Source organism: Panicum hallii, chromosome 9 (genome assembly GCF_002211085.1).
Source record: "Panicum hallii strain FIL2 chromosome 9, PHallii_v3.1, whole genome shotgun sequence".
Lineage (NCBI taxonomy): Eukaryota > Viridiplantae > Streptophyta > Magnoliopsida > Poales > Poaceae > Panicum > Panicum hallii.
This window is the reverse complement of record NC_038050.1, coordinates 17,554,223-17,568,804: the sequence shown is the minus strand read 5'-3', so window position 1 is coordinate 17,568,804 and position 14,582 is coordinate 17,554,223. Positions and strand designations below refer to the sequence as shown.

Here is a 14,582-nt window from a genome sequence, read left to right as displayed (position 1 = left end):
TAACCGCAGAGATGACTCATCCTCGATCAAGTTATTGCAGAGGGACTCATCCTCGATCAAGATTAGGAAGATTGGATATGCAGTATCTGCCTTTGCACTGCCTTTGCAGTTAATGATCACTTTTGTTGATCTAGATTCATAGTTTTTATTATGTATCTGGATATAGTGTATATCTAGATGCATAATAAAAATTATATACCTAAAACTAATATTACTTTGGAAATGAGAGAGTAGCCATAATAAAGGCTTCAACGTCCAGCACTATGTCAGGACGCTTAATTAGAGATGCATCAAAAATCTCATTAGAGATACGGAAATGACGCGTCTGTAAGTTCGCGTCTGTGATTACAGCATATCATGGACGTGGAAATCCGCATCTCTGATATATCCACTTCAGAGACGGTTTCGCGCGTCTCTGATGATCAACATCAGAGACACGGCTAATTAAAACGTGTCAGTGATAACCACATAAGTGACGTGTCTCCTCGACACGTCACTAATTACTCTGATCAGCAATGACATGTCTCCTCAACACACATCTTTGATGTTGAAGAAATAACCAAAAAAAGAAACAGAAATGCCACGTAATATATAGTTCCTCCTCTATTCATACATACACACATGCCAAAATGACTGAGTAATTTAGCACGGAATCGAATGCTAGTCAAGCAAATGTTCAGAATTCCCTCAGCAAAATGTTCAATTAAATACAGATGCAAAATAAGAGTGAGGTCATGGGCCAGCATCTTCTCACGTGATAGGACCATGGCTAGCGATTGGACACTGAAAGCCTGTGTTGTGAGCTTCATTCAGTTCTAGGTCAGATTGCCTTACAATGTAGGTCAGCGCAGATGCAGCACTTTAGACTTCCATGTAAATCATAATTGATCTGCACAAGAAGCACTCAGTCTTATCACTGAATCTATTGAATAATAAAAATAAGGAGCATCTGGCATCTATACGAGATAATTTTAATTTTCGAAAATGAATTTAAATGAAGTGCTAACACTTGAGAGACATGCTGAAGGAACATGAAAGGAACTAGCCCAAAAGAACATTTCAGCCACAAACGATAATAGGAACCGATAGATCAATCAATTTTGGAATATTAAAAACGTACCTTGAAGGGTAGTCAGAATCCACTACCAACATGTAAGGTTTACTAGCCATAAGACTTTTCATTAAATGATAATAGCTTGAACAGATTCTACAAAGTAATTTGACCATCACAAACATGTGGCCTACCTCACACTCACAAAGCTACAAGCTGCAAACTGAGATGGAGAACACAGACAACATAGCAGTCCTTATGAATCTGTATAAGGAGCAATCAAGCATAGCAATATTCTATTCAATAGACTAAATATAGGATTATTGTGAAAAAAATAAGAAATCCAGCATCATGCATACAAACCAGAGTATTAGATATATAGCTCATGACTCTTAAATCCTATACAGAATTCCTGGAACTCCACTCTCTCAAGTAGAGTTATGACTAGCTGAAACAATGGATAATGAAAAGTTCAGTGCAAACATGGCAAGTAGCTGAAATAGCAAAAGTTTCTCTACCTGTAAAGCAGCACTTAGATTCACAGTCCACTAGGCTCTCCAACCTTTCACCTCTGCAAGCACCCTATCAAGGGGCTTTATGCTGCAAACATCAGAATCATGAACAAAAAATTAAAACTTGCAAAAGAAAAAACAACCCAGCGAGCTAGTGCAGGGTCCTAGTCAATATATCCTGCGTGAGAGACTAGTAGATCTAGAGGTCTATCAACAACTGAATCATCGAGAAGGACATAGACCAAGTAATCAAACCTGACAAAGAAATCATGTAAACAGCGCAAGGAGAAGTTGAGAAGGAAAGGATGAGAAGGAAAGGAGGACCCACAAGGATGATGCTGTGGGTGGGGACGGCGGGTGTGTTGGGGCTGCAGCGCTGCACCCGGCATCACCGTCGCCTCCTGCGCTGGAGGAGGACAAGGAAGGGATGACGCGCAAGAGGTCACCGCGGGGAGGGGGAGTTTGCTCACCGCCGCCAGATGTATGGGGGCCCACGCACCGTCACTGGTAGGGTGTGCGCCGTCACCGAAATGGGCCGGGGGCACTCATGCAGCTGCCGGTAGAGACCCCCGCCTGCGCCTCCTGGAGCCACTCTTGCTTGTGCTGATTGCCCTTGCCACAAGGGAGGCGGCAGCTCCAGCCAGATCTGGAGGACAAAGAGAGGATGGTGGCGGAAGAGGAGCGGTGAGGGAAGAGGAAGAGGAGATGAGAGATGGTGGTGGCGGGCGGAGGAAGAGGAGATGAGAGATGGCGGTGGCGGGCGAAGGATGGACCGGTGGGTGGCGGGGCGAGATGCCATGGGCCATGGGGAAAGGAGGCAAGAGAGAGAGGATGGGAACGGTTGACGCGGACCAGCAGCGGTCCGGACTTGACTCCTCAACTTACCGTGTTTGATAATTTTTTTTTGGGTCCGACATCTTCTAGGAGTGACGCGTTTTGTGCCAACAAGTCTCTCTTAACGGCTCCTGTTATCAGCGACGCGTTTAGTTATGATGACTCTATGATAAGTTATCATTAGTGATGCGTTTTGTTTTCAAACCACCAGCGGCACTTAACCAGTGACATGTTTTGTTTACCCACGTCACTAATATTAAATTAGTGACGCATTTTAATTTCGAGTCACTAATTAAGGTGTCTCGTTTGTGCTATTTTGGCATAGTGCAGACTGAATGTTTCAAAAAATAAAAAAAGATCCAGACTGCATGATTAACAAAGGAAAGTAAATTGCCACTAGCAAAGCACATCATATATATGCCTATTAACATTCCTTCGTCTTCACCGACCCAAGATCCAAAAATTCTGCTATGTTGATGATACTTTTTGGAGGATTTTTAACGGTTTTGGTTTCACTTGTTTTGAGTAAATCAAGTCATTGTAGTGTGATGTTGTCTCGCAAATCAAGGTAAAAATGAACTAGAATTCGAGTGAAATCAATCATTTTTACTTCACCAGCTTTATTTGCCTTCACCGATGAAGCCATTTTGGGGGAAGGCATGGTGGATCTCTATATAGTCGAAATGCGCATCCCCATCATTGAGCAATGCGGTGCGCCTAGCATATATAGGGCATCCCATGTCATTACCTGCTTCTAGCAGGCTAAGTGTAGAGGGCCTATCTGGCCCAAAGCGCAACTAAAGACATGCAACAGAATAGTGCAATATTAATGTAGTTAGTCAGCTGCTGTTGAACTTATTACTATCATAGCCTGCGAAATTGTTATGATTTGTTCTTTTAATGTTCCCCTTTCTATAATTGAGTTTCTCTGAAAAAGTTCGAGAATAACCGGTCAATTCAAATTTTCATTTGAAAACCTAACAGAAATATTTTGGCTAAATTTAGTTTGCATTTGTACTTTCGCTTTGTTATTTAGATTTTTAGTTTTTAGAAACAAAAAGTTATTGAAACCTTAATAGTCACAGTAGGTAGTTGCCTTAGTGAACCCACTTTCATCAGAACAATACTAATAACATATGAGGACCAAGCAATATAGCTTGCATTGAATAGTTAGCAGATCTGATTGGCTCTCTACCCATCAGGGATCAAATCTAGGTATAACACTTTATGTGTCACATTAATTTTGTTGTTTACTTTAGTGGTAGGTAATGTGTCCGTCAATAAAGAGGTGCATGTGGTGATTTTGTTAATATCAAGAGATTTGCAGTTAAATATACCCTAGGCATTCATACATATAGGGGTAGAATGTGTATACTATTTATATGGGCGAGTGTGCATTTGAATGTTTGTGTATGTACTATATTATTTGAAAAATAAAATACCGCTGCTAACTACGATCAAGGCTACATGGTATTGCTTTTCCAAGGCACTCAAATTTAAAATTGAACCAAAACATACTTGACAGAACCTGAATAGTGCAAAACGATCTCTAGCCTAGCGGTTACAGCCCCTGAGTGGTATCTAGTAGGCCCAAATTCGACTCCCGTGGGAGCGGATTAACGGGGCTTGTTTTAAAGAAAATACCTTCGCTGGCTCATGTGGACTCGGGCACTGCTGGCATAAAAAAGTATTGCGTGTGGACCAGGGTAAGTGTCCAGACTCCTTCTTAGTGGAATGCAGGGGAAGCGTCTCCCTCCTCAAATAATAAATATTCTTTTTCAGACGGTCTACGAGTTTGTATATAGTTCTTGATACAATTCCGTATTTTTTTATCTTCCTGTAGACCTTCAGAATATTTTTTTGGTTGCGTGGGTCTATTTTTTTTGGAACAAGAATAGTCTTTCTTTTTCTAAATTTTGTAAGGAATGGAGTGGAGAGGGTAGTTTCTTGAAGGTTTTCTCTTATGATAAGTCATCCAGTGTGTAAGCTGGTATACCTTTTAAGGAGACGAATTACAGATGTGCCTAGTTCCCCAAGGGCGTGATTGGTTCGTGAACCAGCCGAGCCTGGCTCGCATGTCAGGTACAGGCTCTCGCGGGCCTGGCTCACCGCATGCGACAGCCTCTTATTTGGTTCTTGTTTGTATCGAGCCAGGTTCGTCAGAGACTCTGTTTGGTTGCATGCTCAACGCTCATCCAATTTACTTTTGCTCTCACTGCATGCATACCCATGGGCTCACGCATGCACCGCGCGAGCCTGGCCGCGGAGATACGCTCGAATTTCCTGCATCTAGCGAGCCTGGCTGGGAGAGACTGTTTGCACCGCGCGGACTAGGCTCAGAAGCTAGTTCAGCTAACCAATCGTACCAATGTTGCATATACGGGCCAGGTTGGGCGGTACGCTGGGAACCAATCACACCTCAAGTTGCTTGCATTGCGCCAAGGTGGGGTGGTTAGTGGGGTGCAGTGTAGTGTGTGACGTTACAGGCTTACAACAGGTGTGGTGTTTGCATTTGTTTGAAAACTAGTACATCGTACAAAGGGTAGTTTGTCTCTACGGGAAACGATGAACTCGCACAACAGCATCTCACGTGTCCAGTGCGAGGGAAAGATGCTCCGAATGATAAAGCATGGCGTCCGCTGCTTCGAGGGTTTCTTCCAAAACAACTTAGAGCCTCTTTGGAAGGGCTTGAGGGCGGAGCCGAGTAGACGGAGCTGGTTTTTTAGGCTCTGCCCGCTTGCCGCGGAAAACGGCCCCAGCTCTACCATCCTCTCCAGCAGAAGCGCTCCGGTGGAGCGGGTGTTTGGGAGGGCTCCCGCAGGAGCTGCTGGTGGAGCCATTGTGAGAGCCCTTCCAAATGGACCCTCAGCTTCACTGATAGCTTCACTGATGAAGCCAAAATCGTAAAAAAATAACTTCTTTATTAGAGCTTCACCTTGAAAAACATCTTCACACTATAGTATCTCATGTTTAGCTTTATTCTAAAGAAATATATTCACGTTAAAGTATCTTGCGAAAAATAGGTGAACCTAAAACTAGGATAAGCTCTTCCAAACAAATCCTATTGTTGCACTAAGAAAAATTATACAGTGGGTCATGGCCATTAGGTTGCTGTGGATTTTGTGTGCACTGAACTTGTGGCTCACGCATCTCCTGCACGCTACATTGCATTGTGTTCTTAGCTTCTAGTACAAAAGTACGATCGATATGCATACTACATTGTGTTCCTGTGGCACGATCACACATGTGACCCCCTTTGGTAGGCTCTGGCTTGCAGGAGCAGGCGAAAACAACAACAACAAAAAAAAATGTTTCATTGGCTTCTAGTTTATTTTGAATATTTCTCATGACACTACACATGGACATATATGAACCCATCAAAAGAAACAATTCGAATTGCTAGTGGGGACAAATTTTCACCCAAGCTAGCATCCGTACGTAGAAGGTGAAAACCGAATCTTGCTTGGGCTTTGGTTAGTTGACGAATATCTGATCATTGCCGCTGTATCTGCAATCACGTTGATCTTGTCGAAAAGCGCGCAAATAATGTGCATCACGTTCCATGCTGATTTGCCAAACAATGCGAAGCCGAGTAAAACTAATGTTAGTCTCTCGCGGCCACCACCCGCGTGCGTCTCGTTGGCATGAAGCCGAGGCATGGCTCTGGATCAGACAACGAGACAGCCAAGAGCGAGCAGAGAATTGCGAGCATGCATGTGCATGCTCCAGAGTGCGTTCGCCAAACCATATAAACCACTCTTTTGTTTCAAAAAAGGTTATTACCCCTCCAGGACAGGCTTCATGGTAATGTGGGTGCTTTTTTACATACTAGCTGCGAGAGATGAACTATTTTGTTGTCATAGTTGCTTCTTCTTCCTTTTTTTTTTCTTTTTGAGCGGAGTTGTTATGTATAGTTGCTTGTGTCGAGGTTGGTCGGTGGCAGGTAGGCGTAGTGCACTACGTCAGGATCAGACACTCGGCAAAGGATTTGCTCAGTGTCGCACTCGGCAAAGAGGAAACGGCAAAGAAAGGGTCGGCAAAGGCCTCTTTGCCGAGTGTTTTTTGTCGGGCACTCAGCAAAGATTTTGCCGAGTGCCTAATCCTGCTCTCGGCAAAAAAATGGACGTGACGGCGGAAGAAACGGTGACGGCGGAAGAAACGGTGATGGACGTTTGCCGAGTGCCTGAGAGAAGCACTCGGCAAAGTGTATGTTCTTTGCCGGGTGTCTCAGGTCAGCATTCGGCAAAGTTTATGCTCTTTGCCGAGCGCTGGTGTACTGACACTCGGCAAAGCATATGCTCTTTGCCGAGTGCTGGTCTAGTGACACTCGGCAAAACGTATGCTCTTTGCGGAGTGCTGGTGGATTGAAACTTGACAAAGAGATTTATTTGCCGAGTGCCGCGTGAGAGGCACTCGGCAAAAGTATAAATTTTTTTTTGGAAACGCCTGTTTTCTCTCTCTCCCCGGTTGGGAAGCCTCACACAATAGTTTTACAAGTTTATAATAGCTACACAGATGCATCAAACAAGCTAATCGACCATAAATTTTACAAGAGTTTAACGATGCAAAATAGTTTTACAAGAGTTCAACGGACAAATTCATAAAGTTCACAAGCAGTTCTCAAAACCACTGATTACAATAAGTTCACAACAAAGGATCATTTGACTGATTTCGAGAACCATCACCAAGTTGGCTAATTAGACTGATTTGGAGAAACATGAAGATCATTTGAGGCCACCGATTGATTCTGCACAAGAAAATGACGATCATACATGACTAAAACTTATCCATACTCACAGGAGTAGAAAACAGATCAGGAGGTGGAGGTGGAGGTTGAGGTGGAGAAAACAACAAAGCTGGCGGAGCAACACCCGTTGCGGCACCAAAGCTTTCCATGTAAGCAAGAATCTCCCTCATCCTCAGCCGCTCGGCCTCACGCTCGGCCCTCATCCTCGCCTCCAAGTCCACACGTAGCCTCCTCTCTTCTTCTAGCTGGTCCTGCAAAATTTTCACCCCAATGTTACAATAATGCAAAGAAAAGATCTATAATAATCAATAAATGACATATAAAGAAAGAATAACCTGGAGTGCCTATATCCGGTACTGTGAAGTGTCCTACCGAGGTCGTATGGCTGGGCTCGCGCTGGTGCTCCTTGCTCTAATCTGAGATAGAGTAGGAGTAGAGGACGAGTCGATTACGCCGTCGGCAATCCAGTACCGCCCATGCTTCTTACCTCCTCCGACCCTCATGACGACTTCACCGTCAAGGTCCTCGGTGGTCGGATCATAATCTGGACCATGGACCTCCCTTGCCATCGATGTGTACTCACTGAGGCGGCTGTGGGCGATCACGTTGCTGTATGCCTCGGACCCGTCCTCCGGGTTGTAGTTGACATCAGACATTGCCTTGCCCTTTTGGGCCATAGCAAATGCCTTGAAGAGGGAGCAAGGCTGACCACCATGTGACGACAACTACGAGAAAACTAGCAAGATAATTAGAAATCATGCATAATTAAGTGTTGGATTAAATAAATAAATTTGTGTACCTATGCTTATGCGTATCCGCTGAGGCTGCGGCTACCTTGATGGTGTGGTACACCAGATATCATCAAACGCCGCTCTCGGCAAGCGTTGTGCGACTCCTCCCACTCGTTGGAGCACCACTTTTGCACCATCTGTTGCCAGCACTCGGCATGTGCAACACACCAATAAGGAATCATCTATAGGACAATAAGTACATGACATATTAGAAGATGAAATTAATCATACTTAATGTAAAAAGGAATGAATACTTAATGTAAAAAGAATAAACATTAATATTCTATATTTACCTGCAAGTACTGCTCCTCAGTCAACGACATGGTTCTTGCGTCCATTTTGGTGACCTTCTCTCCAAGGATGGTGGCGTGGAAACTTATAATGGCTTGGAGACGCGCCTTATAGTGCATGTCCACGACTAGTTTCTTACAGCATCTGGTAGCCATCACATCAGCCTTGGCCTCAAACCCATCTTGGCATCTGAAGAAATCCTGCATGCAAACACGATGTATACCATTCATTATTTCAAGAATGTGCAATGAATGCAATGTATTTAGTACTTACCCATAGCTCCTGCTTCACTCGCTCCACCTTATTGGTGAATACCCTGCCATCCTGATCTTCAATATCGGGGGCGGCGGCGTATTGGTCGAACGTATAGGCCGGCCCCACCACTCCAGCATACTCAACCAGGCTAGGGAAGTGTTCCTTGCATAGAAGACTGAGGATGACATTGACGAAGCGTCTGTGAGTAGCACTGCACTCTCCACAATCCTCCAGGACCTGCACAAATAATTAGCCATCACTTTTAGTTTCTACTTTGAATTTAAACATATAACATGAAGAAGCAATGAAAACATAAAAATTTACTTACTTTTCCCCCTCGGGTCGAATCAACGGTCATTTCTCACGAGGTATCGGTCGGTTAGGCAGACTCGCGGGACCTGCACAAGTGATTAAAAAAATTTATTAGTTTCTACTTCGAATTTGAACATATAACATGAAGAAGCAATAAAAACATATAAAGTTAATTACCTCGCAATTAGACGCTCGACGAACCAGAGGCCGCGGAACCAGAGGTGGTCTGCTGTGCCTCGTCCTCCTCCTGCGCCTCCTCGTCCTCCTCCTGTGCCACATGCGCCTCCTCCTCCATGTCGTCCTGCGAGGCCACCTGCGCCTCCTCCTCCATGACCTCCTGCAGGGGCACCTGCGTCATCCCCTCCTCCTCCCCCTCCTCCTCTTAGACGATCCAGCTTCAGCGGACCTAGCCCTCGGGTAACGCGACCTAACGCTCCTAATCCCACTGCCCACCATCTTTGTTCAAGAAGAGTAAAGTAATATGTACAGATAAACAAGACGTACTTAGAAAGAAATGCAAAATAAATAAAACATAATTACATAATAATATAGTATTACATTGATTAAAAATAATCTTCATAATCGGGAGCAACTGGATCATAAGTCTCATCATCACTATCAACCATGTCATAATCAACACTATTTGAAGAATCAATGTCGTCACTGGCATTGTCTAAATGTAATTGTTGTAGCAGTTGTAAGTCCTTCGCATTTTGCACCTCATCCTCCTCCTCCTCATCAACAACCGTTTCAACTTCCATTCCGTCCGCTTCGGTTAAGTCTATCTCAAATCGTCCTTCTAACCCCTCTTCTTGAAAGAACTCTCCGTCATATGTGTTAGGGTCTAAGTTATAATCTTCATCGTTTGGGACAGGTATTTTACCATGCGGTGATAGCTTGTGCACAACATACCAACCCTTAAGATGCTCTTTGGTTTGGCATGCATATGGAAGATAATAAACTTGTATGGCCTGTTGGGCCATATTATAGACATCGTCTCCTAGTAAGACGGATTCCTGTCGAATTTCGACTAGCCCAAGATTAGAATATGTCCGTCTCGTTACTTTAGGATCAAACCAATGACATTTGAATATGACAGGATTAAGAGGTTTGGAACCATAAAAACTAAGTTCGTATATTTCTTCAATTCTTCCATAATACTCGACCCCATCAAGACCAGGAGTAAAAACTCCAGTATTTGTGGTCTTTCGATTGGGTCGACTTGCCTCGTAGCTTGTTGTACAAAATTGATATGAGATGTAATGTAATATATTGTTACTCTTCGAGCCAAGAACTAATGTAATGTAATGTAATGTAATATTTGTGAACTTTGTGAATTTGTCTGTTGAACTCTTGTAAAACTATTTTGCATTGCTTGTTAACTTCATCGTTAAACTCTTGTAAAACTTGTGCAGCACATGCAGGTGCACCATAAACTTGGGGTCCGGTTGTTTTTAAATTGTATAAAAAGCAAATTTGGTCAGAAAATTATGAAACTTGCCAAGATGTCATGATATCATATGTGGAGGTTGTGATAAAAATTTGGCTAGGTCTCGTGAAAGTTTGTCAGCTACGATGCTTAACACTAGTTGGCCTTCACATGAAATCATGAAATTTATTTGGACACATTTCGGTTTGTAAGCATCGTATGTTACAACTTTCACGAAATTTTGTCAAATTTTTATCACAGCCTCCACATATGATATCATGACATCTGGGCAAGTTTCATAATTTTCTGACCAAATTTGCTTTTTATACAATTTAAAAATAGCCGGACCCCAAGTTTGTGGTCATGCTTCGTGAACATGAGATGTTTGAAATTCTTGTCTGTTGATGGATAAGGTGTCGAAGTAGGCTCAATAATATGAATATCATTTTTTTATTTATTTTTTTCCACTCTTTGAATGATTTGCAATTCAAATTTGAATTATTCCAAGAAATTCAATCAAATGAAATAAATTGACTAAATAGCAAACAATTCGAGTAATGTACCAAACTTGCATATGTAGTTCAAGGTAATCTAAAATTACAATAGAAAAAGTTTGGATGGAAAAGGAAAAAATAAATATGTTTTCCCGAGTGCCCAGGAAAAGCGCTCGGCAAATCACACATTTGCCGAGTGTCCGCGATACCGACACTCGGCAAAGCTAACGGCCATTTGCTGTCATTCACAGCTGACGGAGCTTTGCCGAGTGTAGGGCACTAGGGAAAACATATTTTTCCGAGTGCTATTGTTTGCCGAGCGCTTGATACTCGGCAAATCTATTGTTCGCCGAGTGTTTCTTTTTGCCGAGTGCGGCACTCGGCAAAGGTATTATTCGCCGAGTGCACAACGAAATGCTCTCGGCAAAGGTGCCGTCTCGGTAGTGGTGGGTGCCTCTGTCATTGCAGATGTGGTGTCTTACATTTTGATTTGATCTGTACAATACAATGTATACTATATGGAAGAAAACAATGTGGTCGATCTCCCGTGAATGATGCCTGTTGTTTCTTAATTGTTATTTCCTCTACGGAAATGAACACGATTGAATTAAAGCGCCGATCTCGTGTGCCAGCAGGTGCGAGGTAAAAGATGCTCCCCCGTCAGGACTCACTTGACGACAGAGGACACAATGCAAGATCACGTAACACATACTATCTTATATGTTCGTGACATGTTTTGCGCGCGTAAGGCGAAACTACTGCACACGCACGCTGCATTATTAGGTTGGTTCTGGTGGTCCAAAGAAACGACGACAGCGCCCGTCAACGTGAGTGCGTCACGACAGCATGGTTTTCTAGTTCCGGACTTGTCATGGTTTGAAATCATAGTGCTTCAACGGAATGAAGCTGATGTTGTTGCGCTCTGTGAGAGACTTGCACGCGAAAATGCAAATGACATGGTACGTGAGCATTTATGATTTTTGGAATATTATATTACTTTCTTTGATGGTAAAAAACAATTCATAATATTTGTCATCATTAATATTGTAAAATATTTTTGGCAAGACTTTCTTAGCGATCAGTTTACAAGAAATTTTATGTCAAGACTCGGAGAAGTAGGGTTATTGCTGGTAGAGTCTGGGTCAACCCGTCCTAAGGAAGACGTGTGATAGACTTCTATTTTAGTTCGATCTACCCATCTCCTGCCGCGCAACCAATATTCATCATCTACGGCAAAACACTTCCTCATAGATGCGTAGCAAAGGAAAATGCACTTATCCATGCTTTGATTTATATTGATAAAAAGCTAGGGTATAAGATTGGCGATGTTAATTATACTCAATTGTATCTCTTGCTGGTGAATAACATGTAATGTATGCATGCAATTGAATATTGGGATCTTGGATGGACAAATTAGATTGTAATATGTATGGATTTTATTGAATATAATATTTGAATCACCTGCACTTTAAATATTTAGATATTTTTCTTTCTAAGTTTTTGAGATTTTATAGTGTGATCTGCTTGTATGTATATCAATTTATTTATATATATATATATGATCTTTTGCAGTGTGATTAAATATCTGTTGCTGGCGAGTATACCCAGCCGCCAGCATAGATACATCTGTGCATCTATGCTGGCGGTCGGGAACTGCCAGAATAAATTGGCATTTGTACTGGTAGAGAGTTACTAGCGGACACTTGAACCGCCAGCACCAAACCAATTTAGCCGTCAGCAAAACCTTTTCTGTAGCAGTGGTCCTACGGTTTATCAGAGTATTACTAGCTAACATCTCCTTTTGTTTTTATCATATTTAAATTGTTGATTATGGCTTTTCAAAAGCGCACTTAAATATGAATCCGATTGTACGGTTTTTTCAGCCTATATCTCAGATGGCAACACCTTTTAAAAATAAATGGAGGGAGTAGTTTTAAATTGCATGTCATTTTGAAAATTCAGATTTATAGTTTTTGCTATATATCTGTACATAATTTCCCTCCAACCAGTTTGCGCCGAACCGATTTGAACACCCCCTGCATGCCAGTACAACACCAACAACGCAACTCGCTTGTTCCCATTTGACAGATAACAAATTAAATGAAAGAGAGACAGGTGCGTTACAGTACTGGTGAATTGCTCAATAAGACACCTGTGCGGCCGAGTAGCCGCGGCATCGCAATCGCTGTGGTCGACGGGCGGACAGGCGCACTGCACGGTCGGCGTGCACCACAATGCAAGCGCGGGACACGGCGTCCGGGGACGGTAGCGACCGCTAGCTCAGGCGTCTCTGTTGCCGTGTCGGTATGGGCGCCGACGCCGCCGCGCGCTCTGTTGGGTCGGCTCCAAGGCACGCGCACGCGGCCGGCCGGTCGATCGGCCGGCTTTAGTTTCCATGCTGCTGCGGGACAACGCGATGACACTAACACGCATGGTTGATTCTTCATCAGCAGCCTGGGCATAAGTGTCAATGATGGTCTTTGATATTTTGATTTGTTCAAGATTAACTGTTGGTTTTCCAAAAGTACTTTTACTGTTGTATTTTTATTTTTAGAAATAATATATAATCTAGTTCACCACCGTGCTGTGCTATCAAGACTAAGGATCCATTTGGATCCTTTTAGTCCCTAGACTAAAGTTTAACTTTAGTCTCTGGACTCTTATCCTGTTTGGATGGAGGGACTAGAGGCACTTAAAGCAACTATAGAAAAACTATGTTGCCCTTATTGGATGCACAAAATTAGCATTTAATAGGATTGGTGAGGGGCAAGAGGGTGGAAAAGTGGGGCTTTTAGTCTTCTTTAGCCACCCCTTGGCAACTAATGGACGGATCGTTTGTTGGCGTTCGACTTTTGCCACAGCAAAAGCAAGTAGGAAAAGTAGAACCAAACGGGCCCTAAAACCTTTAGTCCCTGTGTTTGGCCCTCTAGGGACTAAAAGGGACTAAAATGGAGAGACTAAATTTTAGTTGGGTGGATTCAAATAGGGTCTAAGTCTTAACCGGTAATCAAATTCTTTGAAAGAAGACAAGTTGTGTCGTCTTTTTCATTGGAACTAGTATTTTCTTGATTTACACGTATAGGCATGGTATGCTACTACTATAATATAGTGAAATGGAGGGAGTAATTGAATTGGTTGTGCGCTACTACTATAATACCCTGCCTGCATTGGTTGCGCCTTGTGCACCACTTGCCAAGGAGACGGACAAGGGAACGAGTATATGCAGCACTTCAGTGGAGTTTGGAATAGACACAGGCACACAGCAGCAAAATCCATGGAGTATGTGTCCAAAAGTCCGCGGATCCAACATTGTTCAGATATAGTATGGTCGAGACGCCGCCTCTAGCTGTTAAAAGTCGATCAAGGAGCGGAGAAGTAGTAGTAGTAGTAACGTAGTTTTGATCACCTAATAAGTATCGAGGCTTGGTTTACAACAGCTTGGGGTACAACGAAGACATCTTTTATGTGTGCCGCTACTAAAAACATATTTGTACCGACGGTTAAAATGTATTCGTGCTAACAGTTCTGACACCCGCCAGAAGTTTTGTACCAGCACAAATCAACGTTTGTGCCGGCGGTCGTAGTAGTAACATAGTGTTGATGATCTAATGAGTATTGAGGCTTGATTTACAACGGCTTGGGATACAACGAAGACATCTTTTATGTGTGTACCATTACTACAAAAAGTATTCGTAATGATGGTCAAAATGTATTTGTGTTAGCGGTTTTGATACCCACCAACAATCTTGTGCCAGCACAAATCAACATTTGTGCTGGAGGGTGTGCACCACCGCGGGCACAAATGCATTATGCCGGCGGGTGCACGACCGCGGACACAAATGCATTTGTGCCGGCGCTCGTCTTAA

The 14,582-nt window shown here is 43.1% G+C and overlaps 1 long non-coding RNA gene across 2 annotated transcripts; it reads right to left on the bottom strand.

Annotated features, from left to right (window-relative positions):
• Positions 1 to 556: 556 nt before the first annotated feature.
• LOC112873776 lies at positions 557 to 2,418 on the bottom strand. 2 transcript variants are annotated; one of them, XR_003224820.1, is made up of 2 exons: positions 1,819 to 2,418; positions 557 to 1,651 (listed from the first exon to the last, which is right to left on the bottom strand). It is a non-coding gene; the product is annotated as an uncharacterized LOC112873776 (long non-coding RNA). The 2 variants fall into 2 exon arrangements; XR_003224819.1 differs by having other exon boundaries at positions 1,892 to 2,416.
• Between the last annotated feature and the right edge of the window lie 12,164 nt (positions 2,419 to 14,582).